The sequence below is a fragment of the Lepisma saccharinum genome, chromosome 30 (assembly GCF_977018435.1).
Source record: "Lepisma saccharinum chromosome 30, izLepSacc3.1, whole genome shotgun sequence".
In the NCBI taxonomy this organism is placed as follows: Eukaryota; Metazoa; Arthropoda; class Insecta; order Zygentoma; family Lepismatidae; genus Lepisma; species Lepisma saccharinum.
In genome coordinates, this window is record NC_139258.1 from 20,125,688 (window position 1) to 20,141,839 (window position 16,152).

General features: G+C 38.2%; 1 protein-coding gene across 2 annotated transcripts in view; it reads left to right on the forward strand.

Annotated features, from left to right (window-relative positions):
* LOC145981994 (putative G-protein coupled receptor 139) overlaps positions 1 to 16,152 on the forward strand; it is an 826,163-nt gene that overhangs the window by 801,914 nt on the left and 8,097 nt on the right. The window lies entirely within an intron of this gene.

The following is a 16,152-nucleotide window of genomic DNA, read 5'->3' on the forward strand; positions in this document are numbered from 1 at the left end:
TTCTTTTCTGTCTAATTGTTTCCCTACCATTTCACTTTTTCTCATTTCCGTCTCTTTTGCATTTTCTTCTTTCTTTCTTCCTTGCCCACTCTGTTTCTCTATATTTTCTCTTTCTAGCTGTATCTCTCTATCTTTATTTCCTTCTCTCATCTATTTTCTCCATCTCTTCCTGCCTTTCTCTCCATTTGCTTCTATCTTGCTTCTTCTGTATCGCCATCACTACATGTTTCTCTGTCCCTCTGATTGCACCTATCTCTATACGTATCTCTTTCATCTCAGTTTGTCTATCCCTGTCACCTACTCTCAATTTCCGTCTCCTTTTTCTTTTCCTTCTAGCCTATTCTCTTTCTCTCTATATCTTTATTCTCATGTTTCTCTACCATTCTCTCCCTTATTTCTCCATAATTATTTCTCCCTTTATCCCCCTCTATCGTACTTGTTTCTCTCTCACTTTATTTATCCTGTTTCTACATGTCTTTTTCTTTCATTATTTCTCTATCGCTCTGATTGTACCTATCTCTCTATATGTCAGGAGCGTATATTCTAGGCTAGCTAGGCTCTCTGCGAAGCCTGAAGTCTAGAGAATAAAACACAGGAGGAAGATCGATCAGAAATTGTAAATAATATTATTCATATAAGTGAAATGAGTTGGCAACCTGATTTCTTGAGAGTTGGCAACCTGATTTCCTATGAGTTGGCAACCTGATTTCTTATGAGTTGGCTACCTGACTTCTTATGAGTTGGCAACCTGATTTTCTTACGAGTTGGCAACCTGATTTTCTTACGAGTTGGCAACCTGATTTTCTTATGAGTTGGCAACTTGATTTCCTATGAGTTGGCAACCTGATTTCTTAGGAATTCTTAGCAACTCACCGGGAATTCCTTGAATTCCGAGAATTCTGAGTGAAATATTGACTCCAGGAATTACGCGTGAATTATGCGTGAAATTGTCTTAGTAGACGTGAAAAATTGCAACTTTTATTAATGCAAATCACATGAATTTATATATACTTATAAATGCCCTGAGACAAGTCTTCCACAGTTTAGATTTTGAATTTTATCTATGAAGGGAAAGAAAGCTATGTGGGAAATGAAACAAAATTATCTCAATCCGTTTACTTCGTTAGTGCCCTTTGCAGAACAATTTATCCGAAAGGAGGAAGATTATTGCAAAATAAGATATCAGGAAGTTCATTAGGTAAATTTGGGTTTGAAATTCTTATACAAAAACTCTTTTTTGTAGATTAGTATATCCCGTAACATTTGTGGCTTGTGTTTGTAAATGTATTTCAAGCCAGAGTGTGAACTGTCAAAATTTAAACTCCACACATTAAAATAAATATTTAAAAAATGTATACCGTTTAATTGAAATAGAACTTTTTTGATACATTGGAATCGCACAGACCATTTATATTGTTCATATATTTGTGTATGTGGGCCGGGGAGGAAGGGGGGGTGAGAGGCGGTAATACGTAAGGTTGAAAATATCTGCTTGTATCCTTGAATTTTCGGAAAGTTCGCCTTGAAAATCGAGAATTATGCTTGAATTTTATCGTGCTCGGTTTCTCTATTCCTCTATATCATCTTTTCTTTTCAATTTCTCTCTCTTTCTTCTTTTCTCTATCTCTTTCTTCTTTTCTTATTGATTCTCTATATTTCTCTCTCTCTCTTTTTCGCCCTATGTTTCTCTTCTTTCTATCTTCCCTATGTTTCTCTTCTTTCTATGCTCCTTATGTTTTTCTTTCTTTCTCTCTCACGTTATTTCTCCTTTTTTCTGTACCCGTTTTTCTCTTGCTATGTTTCCCTATCCTTTTCTATCACCTTCTCTCAATTTCTCTCTCTATCTCTTTCAGCTTCTGATTCTGTCTCCATGCACATGTGTGTGTTTCTTCTTCTTCTCTAAATGATTGTGAAAATGTAATCTATTTTGGTGAGCATAAGAGTGGCTGAGACTATTTCACGGAGTTGCAAGCCACCTTCTGGTAAGCAATGGCAACACACCTATCAAGTGAAAATTTACACAGCTCTTGTATTTCCACCCTCTCTTCTAGGTATGTGTTGATTAATATTCTGCATATGTGTTCCAGGAAATTCCGTTTTCACTTGAAATTATGCTTCATGTTTCGTTTTTAATGCACTTTTTTCAGGTCTTCAATTTACAACATTCGCGAAAAGCAGCAGTAACTGTAAAATATTATTTTTCTTTTTCGTTGCACTAATAATAATTTCCCATTAGCTTTTCCGGCTTCTTTCAAAGAAATTACATCGTGTTGCTAGTTTCCTGAGCTCGCACGTTCCCATTAAATGCACCCACTCTATGGAAACTGCTGGTAGCCGTGTGAGTTAGCTGTGTTTTACAAAGGCAGGAAATTCTTGTTCCAGAGGGAAAACATGAGGACACCGAACGCAATTTCCTTCAGTGAAAAGCGTGCCCTGCGAACAAACAACCTACTTCCGTATATCGCTCGCTTCAGCTTGGAAACATTGATATCTCTCTCTCTTTTACCCCTCTCGATCTTTCTCTTGGTCTCTCTCTCTCTCTCTCTCTCTCTCTCTCTCTTCTTTTTCTCTCTGGTTGTCTGTCTGTCTGTCCCTGATATGTTCCATATCTCTTTTCGTGCACTCTTTTTCTCTTTAAACTACATTCCCTATTTCTCTGACATTCTCAATTTCTCTCTCTTTTGATCTCGCTCTTTCCTTTTATCAATTTCATTCTTCCTCTCTCCCTCTCTCACTCGCCTGTACTGTTTTCATATACCTTTCTTCCCTCTCCCTTACACATATATTCTCCATCTGTCCACCTCTCTCTGTCTCTCTCTCTTATATTCACAATCTCTGTTTCTTTATCTCTTGACTTCTTTTTTCTTTTATCTCTCTTATTCATTCTCCTCCCTCTGTCTTTTTTCCTTTCTTCCTCTTACCTTCTCTCTCTATATATATCTGGGGATCCCCGGGTGGCTTTGGGGTAACCTCTTTCTCCTCTCTCTCTCTCTCTCTCAATGTCTGTCTTTCTCCTCTCTCTCTAACCTTCTTTCTTTATTTCTTTATTTTTCTCTACTTCTCTCCTTCTTTCTTTCCTTCTGTATTTCTTTCTTTCTCTCAGTTTCTTTCTCTCTCTTTCCTTCTTTCATTCATTATCTTTCTTTCTTTCTTCCTTTCTTTAATCTTCCTTTTCCTTTTCTTCCTTTTTTCTTTAATCTTTCTTTCTTTTCCTTTTCTTCCATTCTTCCTTTCTTTTTCTTTCCTTCCTTCTTGCTTTCTTTCTTAATTTCTTTCCTTCTCTCTTTCTTCTCTTCTTCACTGTGGCCTTGTACTCGATGGTCCCAGGTTTCTCGCTGGTGAAGTCATATTGCACAGTGGTTCGAATCCCAAACTGTAGCTACAATGCGGACTCTTATTATTTTTGTATTTCCCTCTCTCTCTCTCACACACACACACACACACACACACACACACTATTTCTCTCTCTTGGTCTCTCCCTCTTTTTTCTTTCTCATTCTCTCTCCAACACCTTCACTTTCTTTTTTAATTTACCTCTTTTGCTCGTCACACACACTGAAGCAGAGATTTAAGGCAGGTGTATTTGTGATGACGGAGAAAGTGCGACATCGTGGCGGTGGGAGATAAGAATGCTAATCGTCAGATAGCGTTGCCGTTTCTCTCAGAATATGTGCTTGTGTTTGCGCACGACAAGCAAGCCTTAGTGTTGATTCCGTGAAGCGCTGAGTTCGCATATTCTTGAAGGTCCGCAAATAACGCCTTCTAGAATATCGGCATTGGGCAAACTGCTGTACATATGGATCACGCACGAACTCGTAATAGTGAAACTCAAAGCAACATGGGCGTCGGTGATAAACAGATACAGGCCATATATTCTGTTACGTACCCAATAGGACCAAGTAATGTAAATAGTTTGCCAAAGAGAAATAGAGATGGCAGCACCAGGCATGCAAGACTAAGAATTATCATAATATATGTGAATAACCTTATAAATAAGAACAAAGCAAATTGGAAAGATGAAGAACAATAGAATCTACTATAAGAAGATAAACAATAAATGGTAACACTTTACTATACCGGAGACGGATTTCTTCAAATTTACATCTTCTGTAGCGTTGTTGGGAATGTAGTTTTGATCCATTTTAATGCGAATGCATGTGGTTTTCTACGAAAATCTATTTCCGACGCTCTATTGCTGCTGCCGCCATTTGCTTTCTGCACGAGAGCACAATACGCTCTCGTATTGTCCGTATATGCTAAATTGAACGAAATGAGTGCTAATGGAACCTAACCTAACAGGCCTAACCTAACCTAGTAGGCATACCTCGTCCCCGTGATGGTCCGTGGGGCTATCGTGAATTTTTGGGCTAACGTCAATGGTTATTGGGGCTACCCGTGGATGGTTTTGTGGGAAATAAGGAACAACAGTAAGTACTCGTTAATGTAAGAAATAGACATTATTTTCGTTAGAAATTCATTATTTCACCTAAAGAAATGTTCCTCAATGCAGAATAGTACGTTAGCAATGTAAAAAATTGCGAAATAAATCATTGATAGGTGTCTCCTATAGTAAAGTAGTACCGAATAAATATAAAAGAAAAAAATTAATGTATATACGCGATAAATTAAACCAGTGATCATATGTAAATTGATCAGAAAACTAAAGAAGTCAAAGCACTGATGCAAATTTGCGTCTTTGAACAGTATTGCATCTGTCTGATTGATTTATCATTCCCATAGCGGAAAATTTGTTTACAACAGTGGCGGCACGTTCCAATCGACGCTCCACAGCACTTTTTGGTTGCGCGTTTCAATCGTAGCACCTACTTGTATGCGCGTGTCAGTCGTTTTCACCAAGTATACACTCTGTTGTACCCAGTTAGTGTTGGCGCGTTCCAATCGCAGCCGCAAGGGAGGATGTTAGTATTATTCCCAAAAGCTTAAAGGAATTCATTAAATCGTCAAAACATAAATAAATTGAAATCCAGAGGGAAGTTCACCAAAAAGATAAGAAGGAGGTCCAGATCCAGAACGTCCATTAAGAAGGAAGTCCAAATCCAGATCTGTCCATTACGAACAAGTCCAGATAGAAGAATATTCAAATAGAGAAAAGAAATAATAAAAAGCATATTGAGATGAAAATTGACTGTAAACAAGAATTATAGAAGAAAGTAGCTTATCATGTAAATATTCTTACTCCATGTATCCTGTGTTTAAATAATATATTCGTTTAAAGGTCTCCATTGGAAAGCAACCTGTCTGGTTTTGTTGTCTACAAAGAAGCCTACCCTGTAGATAAACTAGCTGAGATTTAAGATTAAGATTTATGAGTCATTCCATGCCAAATCAACACAGATATGTGCAATTTTTAACCTGACCATCTCCGATTTTCATTAAATTTGGGGAGTTGAAACTATGCATAGAACTTAGTAACTATGAAAAGTTTTTGTCTCGTGCGTCTTGTAATTGTTAAATTATTCAAGGTCAAAGTTTGCAGAAATTGCCTTTTTTGAGCCCGCTTAGCTATACTAAATGTGCTGTAACTCCGCCCCTATTTCCCCTAGGAAGCTCAAATAAAGCTTATTGTACAGGGAATTAAAAAAGCTTTCCAGTGATATATAACAAGCCTACCTTTGGACAAAAATATAATTTTGTCACGTGACCTTGACTTTTGACCTTGAATATCTCAAAACATGTCATCACCAAAAAGCGTGAAAAAAATATATTTGGTCCCTCATACCATACTCTAAAACATACCAAAAAATCATTCTGGGACTGCAATGGGATAAGAAGATACAAAATAATATGTGTAACTATGTGACTGATAAAAGCCTAATTTCATGAACTATGAAGAGTCAAATGTCCTTTAACACCCCCTACAAAATGTGAAGGAGTTATCCTGGGTATAATTGGTCATAAAAGAAATAGGTTAGGCACAGGGAGATTTCTAGCCATGTGTGTCAAGTGCAGATCCGGCATCTTGTTGACCGCCATATTGAATTCAACGCAAAAATTTCAAAGGAAAGGGGGTTATGTGATATATCAAATGAGGCTAGAATTTCACGAGAAATGAAGTGACGAAGGATTTTCCAACATATATTTAACCAGCAAAAATTTATTACTGCATGCTTGTAACCATTTTCTCCTTTTCGAGGTGTTAAAAACAAAGCATTGGAATGCTCCTAACGTGTTAGGAACTCATCGAGATCACGCTGACATCTTGGGAGAGAAAGAAGTATACACACCATTGCATATGATTTTAATCAGCTACATTCACCAAATAGTTGAATAGTGAAGAATATTGGGAAAAGTATCTCAAACAATTACGTGACACTTCCTTTGGAATGAAAAATTCTTCAGTGACGAGGCAAATTTTATGTTCACGGTAAAGTTAATAAAAATAATATGCAATACCTGTGATTTGCTCAGTCGAATGGTTGTTGCTGGTAAGCTAATTATGTGGTATAATGTATGGCGAACGGAAATGGTTGGTCCATATTCAACAACGGAACTTTAAATGGTGAGGGCTTCTTGGATTTGTTAAGTGAACAGGTTTTTTCACCCTTGCTTACGGGATATGACACTTTCCCAGAGTTTTGAAACAGGACTGAGTGTGACCACACTATGTAGACATTTTCGCAATTTCTTCATGGTAATTTTCTAGGTAAATTGATGGGCACACGGGGATCTATTAAAAGGCCTGCACATTCCCCAGATCTAACATCTTAGGAGGACTTTTACCTTCAGAAACATTTGAAGAGAATGGTGCATGCACTAAAAGTCCGTGATATTGACCATCTGAGAGAAGGCATAGTTGCTGCTTGCGATGTTGTTGCACATGCTACATTACCAAATGTTCTATGCGAGTGTGAGAGACGTCAACGAGTGTGCTCACAGGAACATTGACAACATTATAATGTGCATATATCGTAAGTGAAAGATATGTGTATAACTTTTTGCTGGCGTAAGATACGTTGGAAAATCCTTCGTCACTTCATTTCTCGTGAAATTCTAGCCTCATTTCATATATCACATCACCCCCTTTCCTTTGAAATGTTTGCGTTGAATTCAATATGGCGGTCAACAATATGCCGGACCTGCGCTTGACACACACGGCTAGAAATCTCCCTGTGCCTAACCTATTTCTTTCATGACCAATTATACCCAGGATAACTCCTTCACATTTTGTAGGGAGTGTTAAGGGACATTTGACTCTTCATAGTTCATGTAATGGGGCTTTTATCAGTCACATAGTTACACATATTATTTTGTATCTTCTGATCCCATTGCAGTCCCAGAATGATTTTTTGATATGTTTTAGAGTATGGTATGAGGGACCAAATATATTTTTTCACGCTTTTTGGTGATGACATGTTTTGAGATATTCAAGGTCAAAAGTCAAGGTCACGTGACAAAATTATATTTTTATCCAAAGGTAGGCTTGTTATATATCACTGGAAAGCTTATTCAATTCCCTGTACAATAAGCTTTATTTGAGCTTCCTAGGCGAAATAGGGGCGGAGTTACAGAAGATTTAGTATAGCTAAGCGGGCTCAAAAAGGGCAATTTATGCTAACTTTGACCTTGAATAATTTAACAATTACAAGACGCACGAAACTAAAAATTTTTATACTTACTAAGTTCCGTGCATAGTTTCAATTCCCCAAATTTCATGAAAATCGGAGATTGTCAGGTCAAAGGCTGTGTTGATTTCGCATGGAATGACTCTTATGCTCCTTGCACCAAATGGAGGTAGCAATTCTTGGAATCCTTCTAACAATCTAATCGTGCGCATTGGTGTGTGTGGGAGGGGGAGGGCGGTTTTCTCTCACGGCACTTTTATTTGCCGCGTGTTAGAGAGAAACGGAAAGCGGATCTTCTTGTCAAATACCAACCTCTGTAGCGAAATGGTTATCACAGCGCACTACAACGCCACGGGTCCCGGGTGCTGTAAATAACAAAAATCAACAATCAACATCAACTTCTTGCCAAATATGAAATTCAATCATGGGCGCCCGTATAAAAAATTCTGGGCATGGTAAAACTCTAATAGTTGTGTCTTTGGTTGAATAAAGTGACATGATGTTTGCGTGTTTATCACTAACGCAGGATTTGTTGCAGGGCCTGAACCTGTAAACGTAAATATCTCATAGCTGCGTTCTAGGTAAGGACAGGATACACTATAATATTTTTTCGCAATTACCATTTCTAACATTCGTTTTATGTAAAAGTAATCAACAAAAGTTATACAGGGTCATTTTAATGGAATTTTGCATTTATTATTTTGTTTTTGTTCGAGTTCCTTACCTCCCTCATGTGGAAAGTTTATTTTTCTCTCAATTTCAGGAGGGCTGTAGCCCCATCAGCTCTCCCTGCGTACGCATGTGGTGTTAATCCTAAGGAGAAACTTCTGAGTCGGAGAGAAAGATATGCAAATAAGAAGCAGTGTGCACAGAGAGAGAGAGAGAGAGAGAAAGGAAAATGAAACAAAGAAGAAGGAGAAGATAACTAAGTGAAATAAAGGAAGCGAGAAAGGGGAAATATAATAGCGAGAGAAAGAAAGGTGATAAAGAGAGATATATATATATAGTAGTCGAACAAAGAAGACAGAAAATGAAGTGATAGTAGGAAAGGAAGAGATAGAGATAATGATGGAAGAAAATCGATAGATAGAGAAGTAAAACTGAGATAGAAGACGAGAGAAAGGAGAGAAATTGTCAAGACAGGAGGGAGTAAGCACAACACTGAGGAAAAGAGAATGTCAAAAACCAGAGAATAGAGTTACAAATAAAAGGGGAAAATGAAGAAAAAGTACTATATTCTTATATCAGGGAGCAAGTAACTCCCTCTGACCCTCCATGTGAGCACTCATGCACTCAATATATGAATGTTTTACTCTGGCTTGTAAATTGTCGAAACTCCTGGAGCGACTTCGTGCCGCTTACCCAATGACGGAATTCGTTTTGCTAAAAGTTTTCTCTCCCACCCTTCATTCACGGTGAAATTACTTACATTTTTATCAGGAGTGTCTATACAAACGCTCCTTGTCTCGCGACCTAGCAGGCAATCAGTTTCCATCCCATGAAAATCAGGATGTGGAAGAGAGAAAGGACCTTTTTTGCGGCCCGTGAACCACGTCGTTGCGATTCATAAATGTCGACCACTCCTAAAGCTAACCCTGGCAATTGATGTAAAAAAAACGAGGGGCAGCAATCCATCACGTCGCCGTATTTGTGACTCCCGGGAAATCCTTCGACGAGCGAAGACACGCTTCTGGCGGGATGGGCCATTTGTTAGACGCCACTAGCAGCATGCATTGTCGAGGGACTGGCACCACTGCATTAGTTGGAAAGGGTAGGATCTCACTTATCGGACACCGCATTGAACACCGTCATCTACTGACGTCACTAGGGGTGTGCAGGACAGAGTTTTTTTTTGGTCGGGACGGGAAAATTTCGCTATTTCTTGACAAAGTCGAGAAATTTTCGGGACGGGAAATGTTCGAAATTTCCCGAACCTCTGGAAATTTCGAATTCTACACGTCATTTCCACATTAAGTGATTGTTTATGCATTTCTGGAATAAAAACTAACAATTTCCGATTAGTTCCGGACACTTACAATCAGTGATGTGCCGTAGACTATAAGTTTACGTCTACATGCGTTGTCTACACGTAATCTACGCGTAGATTACATTGGGTTGTAGTTTACATAGACTACGTAAACAATCAAAAGACCATTAAAATTAATTTTCAAGGGTTTCATAAAATGGAAGTGACATTTTCAACTATATCAATTCCTAACGAAATGGAAAGAACCCTGTTTACAACAAAATTTCTCTTCTCTTCTATTATCAACTATGGATGAAGATAAATAGTATGCAAAAAACAACAACAGATGGCAGTCGTGAGGCAAGAGTGGCCTTTTCCCCCATAAAGCACTAGAATATTTCCTATATTAGGTTTATTCCTAGGTGAGAAATTGTTCGAATTTGGAAGAAACAGTATGAAAAGTTCTCCACACACATCAGCAACTGATACGCAGTATAATTTTCTTTTAATTCCAGGGCGCTCTTTGCTAAGTTATCACCTTTCGCCATGTTGTTTACATAGATTATGTAATCTACGTATATAACATAGTCTACGTGTAGAATGTAGACTATCGTTGTTTACGCGTAGACGCACATCACTGCTTACAATGCACAAAACTTCGAGAATTAAGAACTTTTTAAAATGACCATTCGGTATTTCCCGACTGCTCGGGATCCCGAAAAGTCGCGACTTTTGGGGATCCCGCACACCCTTAGACTTCACGATAAATGTTTTCGTTGTTAGGTTGGACATGTTAGGTTTAGAGAAATACTACATTTTAGCCATGCCCCGAAAAACTGCAGTGTATTTTTGCTAAGATAACTAAATCTAACAGGCCAAACCTAACAACGAAAGCATTCCGCGTTGACGTCAGTAGACTACAGTGTCCGATAAGCAGTGATGTGCGTCTACGTGTAAACATCGATTCTACACATAGACTATTTTATACACGTAGATGACGTAATCTATGTAAACAACATGGCGAAAGGTGATAACTTAGCAAAGGGCGCCGTGAAAGTAAAACAAAATAATACTGCGTATCAGTTGCTGATGTGTGAGAAGAACTTTTCATACGCTTCCTTCCAAATTCGAACAATTTCTCACCTAGGAAAAACCTAACATAAAATATTCTAGTGTTTTATGGGAAAAATACTAGTTTTGCCTCAGGACTGCCATCTGTTGTCTTTCTTGCATACTATTTATCTTCTTCCATAGTTAATGATAGAAAAGAAGATACATTTTGTTGTAAATAGGATTCTTGTCAGTTCGTTAGGAACTAACATAGTTGAAAATGTCACTTTCCTTTCATGAAAGCCTTGAAATTTTAATGCACTTTAGATTGTGTACGTAGTCTATGTAAACTACAACCCAATGTAATCTACGCTAGAGTTTCCATTGGCCCCGTTACAGCAAGAAATCCCCCGCTCTAGCCAATCCGAGCGCAGTTGCATCACTCACCGAGCGGCCATTTCTCTCAAGTTAATTCTGCTGGACTGTAGTTCTAATAATGCCTATGTGGTTAGGTTAGGAGATCCAGGTTTATGGTTCTTGCCAATCACAAGGTGTCGATGCATCGTGTGAACGTAGACTGATAAGCACTCGTTTCCATTGAATTTGCGTTTTAACTAAGACTTTGTGTAGCATTCTGAGAAGTCAAGGGTCTTAAGTTCGAATGCCGAGTAAGGAAGAGACGCAGGGCCGGCTAAATGGCCCGGTGACTGCCCAGGACCACCCTCGGGGGCGCGTTAAAGGGGTGTCTTCCTTGAGTAGCACCGAAACATTCAATTATTTAAAATTTTCGAAATTGAGAGCCATGTGGCCTGTCCTAAAATGGTCAGTGTATGTCACACACACATATATGAATGTATGTACGAGGGTGTACCCAAAAGAAACCGGAAATTTTTGTTAAAAGCCATGTTGTTGTTTTTTTTCTTTTCAAAACAACCTTATCACCTTCAAAGTACTCTCCATGACACTTAATACATTTGTCCAATCTGTGATTCCATTCTTGGAAACTCATCTGTTGTGATGGCTGACAGCTCCTTCCTCGTTTTTTTCTTCACCTCTTCTATGTTTTCAAATTGCTGTCCCTTCATGTCCCTCTTCATTCGGGGAAACAAAAAAAAGTCGCACGGAGCGAGGTCAGGTGAATAAGGGGCGTGTGGCAAGAGAGTCATGCTGTTCTCTTACATCAACCATTACAAAAAGCGAGGTGCGAGCGAAACTGCTTTTACGAAAACAATCACCGTGGCCAGAGACAACCTTCCCCAGCGAAGCCACTGAGTGTACTGAACTCACAATGAGTTGCTTGACGCTTGCCTAGCGGGAAAAATTCGTACTATGGAGGCTCCGCCCAGCGCAGCGCTATTCCGGTTTCTTTTGGGTACCCCCTCGTATATTGAGGTTGAACTCTATAATTCCCCCTTATTTAAAAACGTGAATAAAACGTCACTGTGCCAATGCTTAAGTTAATATATCTTTGTTCCTTATACACTTTCGAGGAGAATTTAAAAATGTGTTACGACGCTTCTTTGATTCTAGTGCTTGAGTTTTTGTTTTAAGTCCACTTTATGCACACATAGGTTAATCGCGACTGGACCTACAGAGCAAGTAACTGAAACTTAGTTACTTTTTGTACCTACGTGTGTCACCACCGTGTATCGGACTCGAGACCCCTTGATTACAAAGCGACGACGTTGCCATTGCGAGAACACATTGCAGGCAAAATCTCCAATGTATTTGAAAGAAAAACAACACCAAACAGTAAAAAACAACACTGATTTTGGGCAATAATGACATCAAAAAATTGAAACCCTTACTAGCGCAACATAAACTACTTCACTTTCTTACCCCTTCTACCGAATCGTATCGTATTGTATGTGACAGAAATATTTTCAAATACGAAAGAACGTCTTTCCTAGCATTTTGTTCTCGAAAATTGTGGAAATAAACTGTAGATTTAATGGTGTTTTCGTGGCAGTTGAGGGTAAGCTTGTGTAATGGATTCCTATACCAGTCCTTTCCAGACTTTCTTAATTGAAGTCACAGAGCCAAAAGCTGTTTCTGAGAAGATTTAATATGGGCCGCTGTCAAATACCCCTTTCTGCGTGTATTTATTGCGCAATTTGAAACCATTATAGACGCAACCTTCGTCTGGGAGAGTATCCTTTTTCCCCACAAGTGCTCTACGAGCGAATATAATTGTGATGATGTGGTAATTGGAAACATAATCTAGTGAGGAAGAACTATGGCAGTTACGTGTTTCAGACGATACTCCGTACTCTCAAATCAACTGAAAGGTTATGAACACCTTTTAAGCCTTGCTGGTGTCCTAGTGCTTAAAACGATATTTTGAATTTACTTTTTATTTCTCTCCCGTTATCTATTTAATAACAAGGGAATCGGTTTATTTCTCTCTGTGTGTAAGTTGTAATCTATTTAATAACAAAGGAACTGGTTTATTTCTCTCTCTGTGTAAGTTGTAATATATTTAATAACAAAGGAACTGGTTTATTTCTCTCTCTGTGTAAGTTGTAATCTATTTAATAACAAAGGAACTGGTTTATTTCTCTCTGTGTGTAAGTTGAAATCTATTTAATAACAAGGGAACTGGTTTATATGTGAATACAAATATTCATATGATGCTAAAACTAATGTCATTTTGTATTGTCGTTGAGAATTGTGGTATGTAAGCTCGAAAAGTGCTACTTTTTTCTACATTACATACATACATACACACACACAAGGTGATTCAAAAGTTCCTTAACACTCCCTATAAAATATAAAGGAGTTGCTGAGTACAAATGATCATGATAGAAACAGGTTAGTCCTAGAGGGAACCATATTGGTGTGTTCCAAGCGGACGTCCGCCATATTGAATTTAACTCTTTTTTTTAATGGGAAAGGGATGATGTGATATATCAAATCAGGTTAGAATTTCACGAGAAATGCAATAGTGAAGGTTTTTTTAACCTATTTTTAACAAGGAAAAGGTTATGACTGCATGGTTGTAACAAGTGTCTCCTTTTCCAAGTCTGAGAAAACAGTGCCAGAATGCTCTTAACGCGTCGGTGGAAGTTCTGGGACATCCTGATCGTCGCCTGTCCTTGACTGATCCTGTCTCCCGGAACTTTTGAAGTAATTGTGCAACTGTCACATGTCACTCTGGATTTCATTGCAGGGTGTCGTTGATCATAATTATTTGCAGGGCCCGGATTTTGATGACGTAAAAATATCTGAAAAATGATCTATAAAATGACCTAAAATATCAATTAAATGGCCTAAAACGACTTAAAAAATTATCTTTTTTTTCAGGGTATGACAATTAGTACAGCATAATTCTTTTTTCTGTTACGTTAGAACTGAAATTTCAAGATGCATGTGCATTTTAAGTATAAAAATCTGTAAAAATCTTAACTTATTCAAACTTTTTGCAGTAGGTAACGTCGAGCGCCATGTTGCTTTGTTCATACAATCACGTGGCGATAGAATTTTTGTTTTCATTGTTACAGTCATCAAGGCGATAAATGTCAGTTCCTGGCTAGAAATGAATGAGTGAAATGTAATGGAATTACATTACTTTCTTTTTGCAATTACGCCAAAAAAATATCAAAAAAAGAAGCAAAGCGCGAAAAATTATCGACAAATGAAGTAAAACTTGAAAAAATAACAGAAAAATTACGTAAAACTTGAAAAAAAGACCTATAACTTAAAAAATAGAAAATATGACGAAATATGCACAATAAAATTCAGATTTTCATAATCAGAGGTTCATATTCAGGATTTTAATACTTCAGAGCAATGCATACTGCATAAGGAAAAAAAAGATGACGTCATCAAAATCCAGGCCCTGATCATTTGCAATGGCACGCGAACTTCTGTTCCCTGACAGCACCACGATCTCGATGCGTTCTTCGCATGTTAGGAGCATTCTGACACTGTTTTCTTACACCTGGAAAATAAGACATTTCTTACAATCATGCAGTCATAACATTTTTCTGATTAAAGATAGGTTGAATAAACCTTCACTATTGCATTTCTAGTGAAATTCTAGCATGATATATCATATCACCCCTTTCCCATTTAAAACTTTCCAGTTGAATTCAATATGGCGGCCACCAATATGGCGGACGTCTGCTTGGAACACATCAATATGGTCTAACCTGTTTCTATAGTGACCAATTGTACTCAGACAAACTCCTTTACATTTTATAAGGGTGTTAAGGGACTTTTGAATCACCTGTATACATTTTAGTTATTTTTACATACACTTTCCATATTTTCAAACATGTTTCGACACAGTCTCCATATTCATGATATACATTTTTCCATCTTGTGTTAAAAGCAAAATTTTTTCGTTCGTCTGTGTTCTATTGGTATTGTCGAACTACGTAGAAAGAAGTCATTGTCCTGGGAGTGAATCTTCTTGAGCTATGCATATATAGAGAAAGTAAAATAAAACTAATAATCATTCAAGCAAACCTATTCCTTGTTCCATAATGTATTTCTTTTAATAACATACAGGGTGTTGCAAAACCACTTCAACAACGCTTGGGTGCTGGTAGATATCATAACAACAAGTAACTTTCCCTTATAAACATTACCTCGAAAGCGCTTAGTTTCGGCGCTATAAGCGCTTAAATCTATACTGTATGTATGCAACCCAACACTGCGAACTGCCGCTATGGCATAACTTGCAGGGGCGCGCGGCAGGGTTGCCACTAGCGTCACTTGGCAGACTTGCCTGAACATGAAGGTAATGAATTGAAAAGTATTCTCTCTACAGCATTACGAGTTACTATGAGGATGTTAATATGCAGACTGCGTGGATGCAGGCCATGATAAAATGATGTCACACAAATCTTTACAGTGCTCTGGTATTTAATGCATAATTTTAGCACGTCCTTGATTTTTGTTTTTTAGTTGTTGTTTTTTTTTTTTAATTATTACTGTTTATTGCAACTTTCTCACCATAAGCATTAGTAGTAGCAAGCTGAATCTCACCGTCTTTGTAGAGCTTGAACACTTCTCCTAGTGCAGTCTATAAACTCATATGCTGTCACACATATTTTTTCCTCTTCTTTCGTACTTATTATAGCTCTTTTCAGTTCTTACGGCGGGCGGTCTAGATGCTGGCAGGGAGCGGGGATTACGCAACAGACCAACCAGACAACAGCAGTGGCGCCGAGAGACACGACGCGGCCGGAAAAAGTACTACGTGCAACTCGTTCTACTGGCAGCTACGTTTCTTATCGTGCTGGATTGGTCGCTTCCCCGCTCCCCACTTCCCCTGCCAGCTTCTAGAGCGCCCGCCGTAAGACCTGAAAAGAGCTATAATTTGAAACACTTTTCTGCTTTGCAAGCTTTTCGTGCTCTTCAAGAGCGTAGACCACCATTGCTTAAAGTTGATTATTTGTTGATTTTCAACACTTTTTACTTCAAATGTTGGCTGCTTCTTTTCGGTGCTGAAAAGGCAAACATTCCCGGAATGTTTTTTGCTTCTTGTCTTCAAAGATATTTCCTACTGACTATTACTACGAGCTGAGAGGGTGAAGGTCTGCTATC